Source organism: Passer domesticus, chromosome 10, assembly GCF_036417665.1.
Source record: "Passer domesticus isolate bPasDom1 chromosome 10, bPasDom1.hap1, whole genome shotgun sequence".
NCBI classification, from domain to species: Eukaryota; Metazoa; Chordata; class Aves; order Passeriformes; family Passeridae; genus Passer; species Passer domesticus.
Window position 1 is genome coordinate 42,553,304 of NC_087483.1, and position 12,653 is coordinate 42,565,956.

Consider the following 12,653-nt stretch of genomic DNA (forward strand, 5'->3'; position numbering starts at 1 on the left):
TGTGCCAGGCCCACACTGGGCTGGGGCTGGGTTTCTGCGTTGGTGCCTTTTGCAAGATTCCTCTGAGTCACAGGCGAGCCCAGGCTCAGCTGCCCCCTCGTAATTAGATTTTAATGAGTCAGGCTGGGTGTTTGTGTTTTGGCAGCGGGTTAATGGTGTTAACATTTCCCTGCTCACAACTGGCCCCGGCAGGGCAGAGCTGCCGCCTGAACTTCCCCCTGTGGAGCTCCCTGAGCCGGGACAGGGTCTGGGAGGGGCAGCCCCCAAACCCTGCTCCAGATGAAGCAGCAGGGCTGAGGGAACATTCCCAACCCATGGACCCGCTGGGTTTTTGGGTTTTCCTGAGCGTGGGAAGGGAGCAGCCTGCCCAGGCTCTCCCTCCTCTGCACCCAAGGATGCCAACGCCGCTCGGCGAGTTGGGCACCATCGCTCTCTGCCAAACCAACGCTGCCTGAACTCGCCAGGCAGGCACAACAAACACACATATATGTTATATATTAAATCTATATTTTATTGAAGATGCATTATTAACTCTGCAGTGGTGTATTTCACTAGCTGCCTTCTATAATTAAAAACTTTTCTCTCCAATCCCCTTTCCTGCGAGGAGCCTGTTGCCTGAAGATTTAATCCTTCATTACCAGTTAAAACAAAATCACCAATTAGGCACATGAACACGTCTGTATTAATCTCATTAAGGTGATGGCACCAAATACATTGGAACTATTTTTGTGCTTTTACTGTGTTCCTACGGCTTTATCAGGCCCTGTGGTCATATACAAAGACCTTGCAGCTCAGTCATTTAGAGTCATTCGGTTGTGGACTAAATGTGGCATTACCATCTATGGCTGAAAATTGCTTTCAGCTTTTAAACTGCACTGACTAGTCTGTAGTTAATCTTAGATCATTCACTTGCAAAATTAAATGAGCCAGAACGATGGTCGTCTTTTTTTTTCCTTTTTTTTTTTTTTTTTTGTAAAATAATACATCACAAAACACTTATTTGCCCTGCCCAAAAGAGAGATCAAATTCATTTAAAATCCCATAAACCAGAGTTGTGAATTTTTAATTTTATTTAGGAGCACAGGAATAGAGGGGGAGCTATCTTTGCACAGCACATCATGGCTATAAATTTACATACAGAACATAGTTTGATGCCTAACCAACCTTTAATCTACCTTTGATGTATACTCCTCCTTCAGTAGGCATCACGTGAGACACCTTATTAATGCAAATGTAAGAAGGATTGTTTGGGATCTCTGATGTAATTAGCCATAAACCACGTTTAAAAGGAAAGGGGGGAAAAAAGCACTTCCTTTGTCACCACGGCTGAGCACAGAGGTGCACGTGGAGATGGAGATCACAGAATCAAAGAGTCTTCCAGGCTGCAAAAGACCTTTAAGGACACCCAGTCCAAGCCAGGGATGCTCCAAAGAGAGCTGCAGCCAACACCCGGCCTCCTGCTTTCCCTGAGCCCGGATCATGCCTCTGGCTCTATCAGTATTCCACCAGGAAAAAAAAAAAAAAAAACCACAACCAAAAGTCAAGCACAGCCTGCTTAGTTTTTAACTTCCCAAACAGCACAAGTCAGGAAACAATTAATTCCTGATCCCGTCACCGGTGAAACCAATGACAACTTTGCATTTTAAATTAATATTCAGGCCACCTTCTCTAAGTTCCCCTTAGAGTCGCTTTTGCCCTGCTGGACCACCACGGCTGCTGCTTCCACTTGGCACCGTTATTATTGCAATTATTATTATTATTATTCCTGTGCTGCAAATAACACCCGGCCATAAGGACGGGGCTGGCAGCGGCTCCGAGCTGGCACAGCTGCCGGGGTGGGCTGGCGAAGGGGCTGAAGGCTCCCAGGGGGCTCCCCCAGCGCTGGGGTGACCCGGCCGAGATCGGGGGGAGGCTGCTCCGTCACCGGACAGGGGCAGCCCCGGGACCATGAAATAAATGCGGCACAGCCGAGCAGCCAGGTGGGGAACGACCGAGGGCAGGGATGTGCCGGCGGCGGCGCAAAGCCCGGGCTGCTGTCGGGCTTTAATTCCCGGGGCGATAAGGCAGCAGCTCATCCCTGCCCAGGGCCACCGGCGAGATCCGAGCCCGCTGTGCCGCGGGTGAGCGGCTGAGCCCGGGGAACGACCCCAGCCCCGGGGAACGACCCCAGCCCAGCCCAGCCCCAGCGCACACCGCCGGCCCCGCCGCTGCCCGCAATGCCGGCCGTGCCCGAGGCACCGCCCTGCGCTCCGGGCCACAGGAGCGGGCACAGAGCCGAACAGAGAGCCCCGCCGCCGTCACTCCGCTCGGACACTCGCTCCCGAAAGTTTCCCGGCGCGGAGGGGCCGGGAAGTGGCAGAACCGGGACAGAACCGGGCACAACTGGGGCACAACCGGGACAGAACTGGGGCAGAACCGAGCACAACCGGGGCAGAACCGGGCACAATCAGGCAGAACCTGGCAGAGCCGGGCACAACCGGGACAGAGCCGGGCACAACCCGGCAGAACCGGGGTAGAGCCGGGTACAAACCGGGCACAACCAGGCAGAAGCGGGCAGAACCGGGCACAACCAGGCAGAAGCGGGCAGAACCGGGCACAACCAGGCAGAAGCGGGCAGAAGCGGGCGCTCCCGGCTCGCTGCCGCCGGAGCCGCCGCCTTTGTGGAGCGGAGGGATGCGAGGGATGCGGCTCCGTGCCCGCCCGTGGCAGCGGCAGAGCAGCCCCGCGCTGCCGATCAGCGAGCCTCGCCCGGCTCTGAGCCACTGGGAAACAAATATTAAGAATATAGCTCTCAGTAATTTGTAATAGTGATTCCCGCCCACCCCCGCCGCCAAGAAATCAAAGTTTACTCCAATCACTCTCTGGCAGGAAGGATATCTAGAGATGATAAATTTTTATATGCATAGAAAAATATTCTAAGATAAAGCTGCTATTCTCATGGAAATATATTTAGCTGGTAGTTTTTACTCTTCAGAAGAAAATCTGCATATTTTGTTTATTCTGGGAAAATATTCTTTTTTTTTTTTTTAATAGCCTGAACCAAATAATTTCTCATTTTTACAGGCTTCACTTCACTTTTCTCACAGTGAATAAATTGCAACTTATTTCCATGAAATTCACAGATGACACAGATCTTTATTTTGCATAAAGGCATAGAGAAGTGTCTAATATCTTCAATATTCATCCGCTAAGTGGACATTTGCATTGGGTTAGCAGGGAGAAGGAGCCCCGGCCCTCCCGCGGTGACAGCTGTACGGAGGGATGACATCTGACAGCTGTGACAGTGCTGACGGGAGGCTGGGATGGCTCCCGCATCCCTGATCCAATTACGGCACACATCCCTCTGACAGGGCCGGCAGCCGCTCCCGCCCGGGAGGACACTATTGATCTCTTGTCAGAGCCCCGCGCTCCGCTGCCCGAGCCGCAGCATCCCCGGCAGCCGCCGGGGGCCGGCCCGCCCGCAGCTGCGGCCGGAGGGGCCGGCCCGCCCTGCCGCCCGGCCCTGGCACGGGGCCGCCCGGCCCTGGCACGGGAAAAGGCCCCTGCAATCAGCCGGGCCGTGAGGGCAGCCCGGAGCGGGCGGTGCAGGCTGCCAGGAACGCCAGAGCCCCAAAGCACACCGTGACCCACGGGATGCTCTGCCCTGCTCCTCCCTCCAGCACTGCCAACGCGAGGCTCATCCTCATCATCCTCATCCTCCTCCTCATCCTCATCATGCCACAGCCCAGCCCAAACTCTTCCTGAAACGCGATCAGAGGCACCAGGAGCAAACCCGCCCCCAGGCACAGGGGCCAGCAGCCCCGCACATCCTGCATTTGGCTGAGAGTTTATTCCACACCGTCGATAAAAACTACCGAGTTTTGGGGCTTGTCACGTTGTTTGCGAGTTTCCCTAAGATCTGCAATAGTTCAAAGCAGAATTCCTTTTAAAGAGCCCTGTCATGCCACTGCTTTCTCCACAGAACGCTCTCAAACATCGGTTCCAGCACCCCCACACACTCCAGACCAAGCAGAGATGGGGATTTCAATCTGCTCCCAGGAACAGGCTGAGAAGGGCCGAGCAGAGGAGACCCAGGAGCTCGTGGACCCTTCAAAGCATTTGACAACACCAGGCAAGAGCAGAAGAGCTCCCTGTGAGCAACCAGGGACCCTCCCTGCCCCTGGGGCTGCACTGCCAGGGAGAGGGAGGCACAAACACCACCACGACAGGACGGGCTGCAATTCTTCAGAAACACCAGAAAATGACAAAATGAAGCCCTTCTCTTCCAAGAAGCCCCCCACACCCTCCCTGCCCTGCTGTTCTGGCCGTGCCAGCCTCACAGGGTGAGTTCAGCATCGCCACCGCTCCCTCCAACTTCTGCCTGGCCAGGCTGCTCAGCAGCAGCCCCACGCTGCCAGCTAGATGTCATTATAAACAAAGTTATTGATTACCTCCCTCCAGCTGGATTGGAACCTGCAGACAAACTGTGACTTGCTCCCGTGCTGTAATTTTATTGATCAGAGCAATCCAGCTGCCAGTGCTTTCTGGAGAGTAAAAAATAATAATAATAAAAAAATCCCCAGCCTGGCTACATGTTCCATTTGCCCACACATGAAACAAAACACAATTTTTAAGGCTGAAAGACAATTTTAAATTTTTTTCCCCCCTCTTCCAAAATCCTTTGATAATAAAATAAGTATTTCCTATCTTTCAAAAAAGCATTCCAGTCTGCCAGCTTTGGGATGAGACTGCAACCTTCTCCTACCACACTGGGTCCAAATTCACCCATGGGCTGTGGCCCATGTTTCACTTAAAAAAAAAATAAATTATCAGCTCTATTTCATTAAGTTCAGGGATCCCTGGAAAGCAAGGTGTGCATTCACACACTTTGGTCACTGCTGCCAATCCAGACATTTGGTTACAGTTACTCAAATGCAAATTTGATTACGGTTACCCAAATGCCAACCTTGCTTCATGAAGGTTTTTGGGTCCACGCCCCAGCCAGGTCGTTCCATGGAATTTTGTGAGGTTGGAGCTGGGGGAGGTCGGGCTCTGCTCCCAGGGAACAGGGACAGGAGCAGAGGGAACGGCCTCAGGCTGGCCCAGGGCAGCTCAGGGGGGCACAGCAGGAATTTCCCCATGGAAAGGGGCACAGGGATTGGAACTGCCCAGGTTTGGAGTGCCCAACCTTGGAGGTGTCCCAGGAATGAAAGCCACGGCTCCCTCGGAGTGAAGATGCCCAAGATGAGCCCAGTCTGAGCTCACCTTCCCCTGGCTGTCCTGCCCAGCATCACCCCCTCCCCTCCCCACAAATGCCACCGTCCCTCAGGAACTCAGCAGCACAACCACAAAGCCACCCACAAATTCACCAAACAAAGTTTTTCTGAGAACAAAACCTCCCAGGCAGAGCTCATTTACTCCTGACAGCGACACTCACTGCCAGGACAAACACCTGAGAAATGCACAAACGGAGAGGACACAGAACTCTGCTCTGTGTTCATCGGCAAGGATGGCAAAATGCACAGGCAGGAATTTAAAAAGCAAATGGCTTCAAATGCGTTTGGAAATGCAGTTCACACCTCGAGGAGAAGCAGTCGGGGCTTCTTGTTGTTGTTTGGGTTTTGGTGGGTGGTTTTTATTTTTTCTGACACAGTTTGACTCAAAACAAAACTATTTCAAGGTAGAAATTGCTGCTTTAGCAGCCTCCCAGAAGGAGTGGGATCTGAGTTCTGCTCGTCACCAGTGCCAAGCAGAGCTGCTGGAATATCACACACGATGGAAAAAAAAACCCAACAAACCTCTAGAGTTTCCTTTGGTATTTTCTTAAATAAAAACAGGAATTAAGCTTTACACCTGAGTTACTGAAGTGCCACCTAAGGCAGAAGTGCCACACATTCGGTGCTGGGGCTGAGAACAGAGAGATCCCAACCTGTGCAGAAATTAGGGAGAGCACAGAGACCAAACCCCGACTCTGTAGAAATCAATAAAACCACTGCACTGAACATTTTGCCTGGAATGCCACCTTTGATTTGAATTTTCTGATTGCTGGAGGTCTCTTAGGCAGGGAAGTGCCAGGGAAGCCCCTCAGCATCACGTCTGGGTGCTGTGCTGCAGATCCACAACCCACACCCTGTCTGCCAGCACACTGCCTCTGCTACCCGTCATCTTTAGAGCAAAAGCTGAATAATAATTTAAAACCTCTAAGAGCAGCACCGGTTACAGGTGGGCTCACAAGGAAGAGGGGGGAGAAGCATCTCCAGGAACGTGGGAACACAGTGGAGGTTTCAGTGTACCTCATTAATTCGGTCTGGATTGCAGATACTCTTTGATTGTGATACTCTTTAATGGCAATTCTTAATTGTTGACATTAAAAAATCTGCTGAGCTGAGCAGCGAGCCCGAGCCTGGCTCCGGCACAGCCGTTCCTTCCCCTCTCAAAAGCGAAGCAGAGCGGGCACGGTGGCTTTAATCACCTCTCTCCAGCAGCAGAGTTCAGTCCCAGGTGCCAGCAGAAAGGTTAGGGGTGTAAATCTTGCCAAAGAGGCAGCTCGGGAACTCCAGGGCACGCGGGCAGCTCAGGTCTGGGGCACACGGGAAATGCAGAGAGGAAGAGGAGTCCTCTCCTGGAAGGGAAGAGGCTGGCACAGAGGTGCTGCTGGCAGCACCTGGGTCCCGCTGGAATTCCATTCCATTCCATTCCATTCCATTCCATTCCATTCCATTCCATTCCATTCCATTCCATTCCATTCCATTCTCAGCCCAGGGCTCTGAGCACCTCGGGAGGAGCCCAGCTCCAACAGAACACCCCTAACCTGGCCCAGGGCAGCTCAGGGTGGGCACAGCAGGAATTTCCCCATGGAAAGGGGCTCAGGGGCTGGAACTGCCCAGGGAGGGTTGCAGTGCCCATCCCTGGAGGTGTCCCAGGAATTCCTGGAGGTGGCACTCGGGGCTCTGGGCTGGGGACAAGGTGGGGATGGGCACAGTTGGGATTTGGCCTCAGAAGCTTTCCCAGCCCCAGGGATGCTGGGATTCGGGGCTGGGCTGTCCCACAGCAGTGTGGGAAAGCCAAGACAGCTCCCTGGGCAGGCCCAGCTGTGGCTGCAGCATTCAGGAGCTGCTCAGTTGAAGTTCCACCCACAACATTATCCTGGACTTGAAAAATTGGAAGTTATAAACCAGTTCAGATCACGCTGTATAAATACCTCGGGTCTGAATTAATCTGCAAAGTTTGTTAGAAATGAAGGTCAGGACTTGAATTGGCAGCAATTAGAATCATTGATATTTTCATGGTATCAGCCTCCTGTTCCTGATTATCAATTTCCATGGTGCTGACACCTCAAAAGTTGGCCCCTCTGACCCTGCTTGGGTTCAGCTGTGGTTCTGTAATGTTGAGAATATGTTTCTGCATTACTTTTTGCAAGTCAGAGAAAATTTGTTCGAGAAAACACCACGAAGAGAAAATATATATGCAGAAATATATATTTTTACATATTTTAATTGAATATTGTAGCCAAGTAAAATACTGATTGGGATTCTGCCTCCTCCAACCTTTGCCTCAACACTTAATTCAATTTATTAATGGTGTTCTGACCTGTGGAGGAACTAACTGGGAGATCAACTTCCAGCACAAACTTCTGGGAATGAGCTTGCCAGTATTGAGCTCTCATTGAAAGCAAGGCCAGAGGGCTGAGCTGGCAGTGGGAGGCCTGGAAAGAAGGAACATTCCCTGAGATCCCTTCAGGCAGGGAGTTAAGGTGGTCAGAGGGGAAAATCCAAGAATTCCTTGGTTAAAGACATCCTTTGATATTTCTGCCAGCACAGAAAAAATATATCCTTACTGACTACTGAGCAACGTGGCATCCCTCTGCAGACCCACAGGCCCTGAACACGAGAGCTCTCAGAGATCCCAGGAACACAGGGAACAGGGTGGGCAGAGCATCACCTCAGGGATCCACACACACAGGAGCCAATTCCCCCCTGTTTCCCCCAAATAACTGCAGCCACCACAGAACCCCAGGACAGCTCAGGCTGGAAGGGACCTCTGGTCCAACCCCCAAATTAGGCTGAAATCAGGACTGGAAAATGGACTGAAACCCCAAAAACATCGCCCAACTTTAGTCCAGCTCAGCAGAATGGTGGATAACAAATCCTGGCCCCGTTTGGTGGGTAACAAATCCCACCCCAGCCCTTCCATGGCTCAGGAGCCTCCTTGTCTCTCCAGCGTGGTGGGTTTGCTCCTGTGGGGAACAGTTTCCTCCACCCTGCAATCTCCACTCCCCTCTACATTAAGCAGGGCCAGGGTGCCAGGAGTGCAGCCCCAGTCGAGTTTCCCAGGGAATGCTGAGGGAATGCAGGGCCAAAGGCACATCCGTGATCTCAGACCAGGACAGCCCCTTCCCCTCAGGGAGAGCTGCAGGTGTGTGGTTTCTGCACACACCACTTCTCCTGTGGCCAAAAATGACCCGAATCTAAAACACACAGGAGGGAAAAAACAAAACACAGCCACAGAGGAAGTGGGAATTTTCCACCCTCTGGATGCACAGTGAAATGATGGAATGGTAGAACCTTATTTTTTCTTGCTAATACACCTCAACTCTGACCTTCCTGAAAACCAGGACCTCCTGGGTAATATGGTAATTTAATGTGAGTGCTTATATGCTGATTTCTATGGAGTGGGCTGGCTTGGTGAAATACGACGTGGTTTACTTTTAAATAGAGCTCAGCTGAGACCTCAAAGGGAACTGGAAACAGGCTTCCAATGGAGAGAGATAAATGCCTAATTTACTGTCCCACTTAATCCAGAGCTTTTTCCTTAAGTCATTATCTCCCATCCCTCATTATTGTGGCAGCACAGCCATGAAAGACACGTGCAGTGAGACCATGATTGGAGCACTTCTGTTTACAGTGGCCACAATTTATCATTAAAACAACTGCAAAGCTGAGCCACGACGGGAAATATTAAAAATAAATAGGATAAAGCCTGGAAGTGCCTGTTTCAGCCCAGGGGTACCTTTACCTGGAGAGTACCACACACAACTGCAGCTGGGAAATCTGCTGCCCAGAGCATCAGTCACACAGGAATGTGGGTTATGGAGAAGACAAGAGCATCAGGCATTTCAGTATCCTTTTCTTCTGGTTGGGTTTTTAGTATTCTAAGCAAGCAAAGCAACAGCCTCATTCCCCCAGGAGCTCTCGGGATGGTGCCAGCCCAGGTGCTGCCCTTTGGAGAGCCCCAGGAGATACCTCTGTGAGGAGCTGCTGCCCAAGCCAGGCCCACAGCTGGGCTCCAGCAGCCTGAACCCAAATCCCAGAATCCCATAACCCTTTATGATGGAAAATCCATCCAGGATGAGCCAGTCCCAGCTGTGCCCATCCCCACCCAGAGCCCCGAGTGCCACCTCCAGGAGTTCCTGGGACACCTCCAGGGATGGGCACTGCAACCCTCCCTGGGCAGTTCCTGTCCCTGAGCCCCTTTCCATGGGGAAATTCCTGCTGTGCCCACCCTGAGCTGCCCTGGGCCAGCCTGAGGCCGTTCCCTCTGCTCCTGTCCCTGTTCCCTGGAGCAGAGCCCGACCCACGGCTGTGCCCTCCTGGCAGGGAATTCCAGAGAGGGAAAAGATCCCTGGGGATCCTCCTGTGCTCCAGGCTGAGCCCCTTCCCAGCTCCCTCAGGGATTCCCCAGCCCCTTCCCGGCTCCCTCAGGGATTCTGCAGCCCCTTCCCGGCTCCCTCAGGGATTTCCCAGCCCCTTCCCGGCTCCCTCAGGGATTCCCCAGCCCCTTCCCGGCCCCCTCAGGGATTCCCCAGCCCCTTCCCGGCTCCCTCAGGGATTCCCCAGCCCCTTCCCGGCCCCCTCAGGGATTCCCCAGCCCCTTCCCAGCTCCCTCAGGGATTCCCCAGCCCCTTCCCAGCTCCATTCCCTTCCCTGGCCCTGCTCCAGCCCCTCAGGGTCTCTCCCACCACGATGACCCTGAGCTGTCCCCAGCCCTGGAGGTGCCCCAGCAGTGCCAGCACAGGGGTCTGTCACTTCCAAGGGCACTGGAGCCCGTGGAGACAACGAGATGAGGCTGCATTAAACCCCTGAGGCCATTGGGGCTTCTCCCTCTTCCCACTGCCCCTCACACTTGGCACTAAAGAGAATCCAGCCAGAGGAAGAGCTCATGCGTCCCAACATTCCAAGTGTGCACATAAATCAAAATAATCTCAAACAAAAAACGAATTAAAAGTAAGTTTGGATCACCTCAGGGCCACAGTGGCTGGGCTGTGACGTGGCCTTTCCATTTGGGGCTCACTGAGGACAGGGACATTGCAGTGCAGCCTCTCCCTCCCTGCAGCACCACCCGGCCCCACAGATCTTCCCTCAACACAACTTCATTTACACCCCAGAAATTCCATCGCTTTACACATTTCAAAAGAGGAAAAGAAAAAGCACAGCTCTGTCTCCAAATGGCTTTTCAAGACGCCAGGGTTGGAACCCTGGGAAATGTCTGGGAGTGCCCCCACGCTGCAGGAGGAGCTCTCTGGGATCACCTTCCCACCCGCCACACAAACAACAGCCCTGCTCCGAAATGGCACAGCCTCAACATGCAAATGAGCCAGTTAATTTCTTGCAAATGTCCCATTAATTATTACTCTTTATCAGTTTCACTGTTAGTGTCAGATGTACGGTTCCAGGGCTACTCCTTGGCGCGGTGGGAACAGATGTTGCGAGAGAAGTGGAGTGTAAATATTTATGGGTTAAAAGGAGAGACTTTGGAACCTGAAGATCTCTCCCGATGCTTCTCTCGTGCTGCCTCACCCCATCCTTCTCTCTGGGCTTGTTTTGGAGACAGACAAATGCTTTATATGTACATGTATCAACTGCCACTTGCAAATTCGGCTTCTCCAGCTCAGAATATCAAATATTTAACACATGCACAGCTAGAACAGAAAATATTGTTTTCCAGAAAGAGTTTTGCTCTTTATTTCCTGCAAGTCTGGCATTTCATTCGCTCCTTCCTGCTTTTTGCACAACGCAGGCCCTTGGCACCTTTCAGAACCAGGCCCAAAACGCCTGAGCTGGGAGAATGGAACTGAAGGTCTCCAGCTGGGGGTCTCCCTTGGCAGCCCTGGCTGGAGAGCTGCAGCTCATGGAATCCCAACCCAGCAGGAGAATTCCTCACCAGAGAGGAGAAATCCCAGCCTGGTGGGAGATTTGGGTGAAATCCCTGCCTGGGAGGGTGGGGAGGGCTGGGATGGGATTCCCAGAGCAGCTGGGGCTGCCCTGGATCCCTGGCAGTGTCCAGTTGGACACGGGGGCTGGAGCACCTGGGACAGTGGGAGGTGTCCCTGCCATGGGCTTTGAGGTCCCTTCCAACCCAAACCATTCCATGGTCCCACATGGCAAACCACCCCTGCATGTGCAGGGAGGCAGAAAAGTTTTGAAGTTATGCAACAACAACAAGAAAAAATGTAGTACTTTACTTTAGTCCTAGCAAATATTTCAGTTCCAAGAAACAGAGAAATCACACCCAAGCATTTTATTTTAGCTCCTACTCCATCTCACTTCTCTCAGGTTTTCACTGATTTGGGGGGGAAAAACCAATCACAACATAAACATTCACCCACTGACTTTGCTCCTTGGCATAACTGTGGCAGCTTTTTTAAATATCAGATTTCTAATGAATCCAAGCAAATCATTAAGTCTCCTCAAGTTAAAGCTAAAATTTAAATGTAACTTAAAATTAAAATCCTAGAATTCAGCTTTTGTGAGAACAGTATATGAAGGGTATCAAGGAACAGAGTGCAGAAACTGCATCCAAGCCTCCATCTCCTGTTCTGCCCCACCTCCTGTTGGAAAGCTCAAATATTTAATTGGGTGAGTTAATCTCTAAGACATCCCAGCAGGAAAATGCAGTTACCCCCTTTTTTCCTTTGAGAGAGAGGGAAACCTGCAATCCAAGAGCACTGGAGCTGCTTCCAGCGTGCCAGAGCTAGCACAAAGCAGGTCTGTGGGCACGGGGAGCAGGGCAGCAGCTCCACCACTCTAAGTTCACTGTTACAGGGGTTTGAAGGTACAAAATTTGCAATATTTGCAACTTGGTGGCCTTCAGCTGCCAGCCCTACAGAAAGAGGAGGGGAGGATGGGAGAGGAAGGGCAGGCAGAGGAGGGGTCTGTGACATTTGCATTAATTCCAGCACACCTCGAGCTCCTGGGCACCTGCAAACCTGCAGAGGCTCTCACCTGAACCTCCCCCAGCACCCACCACAATGCTGGCACAAACCCGTTTATTTAGAGCTTTAGAACCCTTCCAGGCTTCCCAGGGCGAGCAAAGCTCCCTGCAGGCCAGGTTTGGGGAGCAGAGCATCGGGGTTTGCCACTGCTGGGGTCACTCAGTGGACACCCCAGGCCACAGCGGGTGCCAGGGTCCCTGCAAAGCCCCAGAGCCATTGATCAGGTTTCACCCTCCCCATCTCCCCGGACTCCTGGCCGCCGGTGCCGCCAGGGCAGTGATTAAATGGATAAATATCCGGCCACGGGTAGGAATGACCTATCCTGGGGGACAAGGGCCATTATTCACCCGGCATAATGCACCTCGAGCAACGCCGCGGAATTAATCAGAGCCCTGCAAAGCCTGACACCTGAGCAGAGATTAAAAGAATTGGGGTTGTTTATCCTAAAAAAAGAGCACTTAGG

The 12,653-nt window shown here is 52.3% G+C and overlaps 1 protein-coding gene and 1 long non-coding RNA gene across 2 annotated transcripts in view; one reads left to right on the plus strand and one right to left on the minus strand.

Annotated features, from left to right (window-relative positions):
• Positions 1-12,653, plus strand: part of GALNT13 (polypeptide N-acetylgalactosaminyltransferase 13) — a 308,398-nt gene that overhangs the window by 192,530 nt on the left and 103,215 nt on the right. The window lies entirely within an intron of this gene.
• Positions 6,363-8,093, minus strand: LOC135308401 (uncharacterized). The gene is made up of 3 exons (XR_010368836.1): positions 7,570-8,093; positions 7,181-7,358; positions 6,363-6,601 (listed from the first exon to the last, which is right to left on the minus strand). It is a non-coding gene; the product is annotated as an uncharacterized LOC135308401 (long non-coding RNA).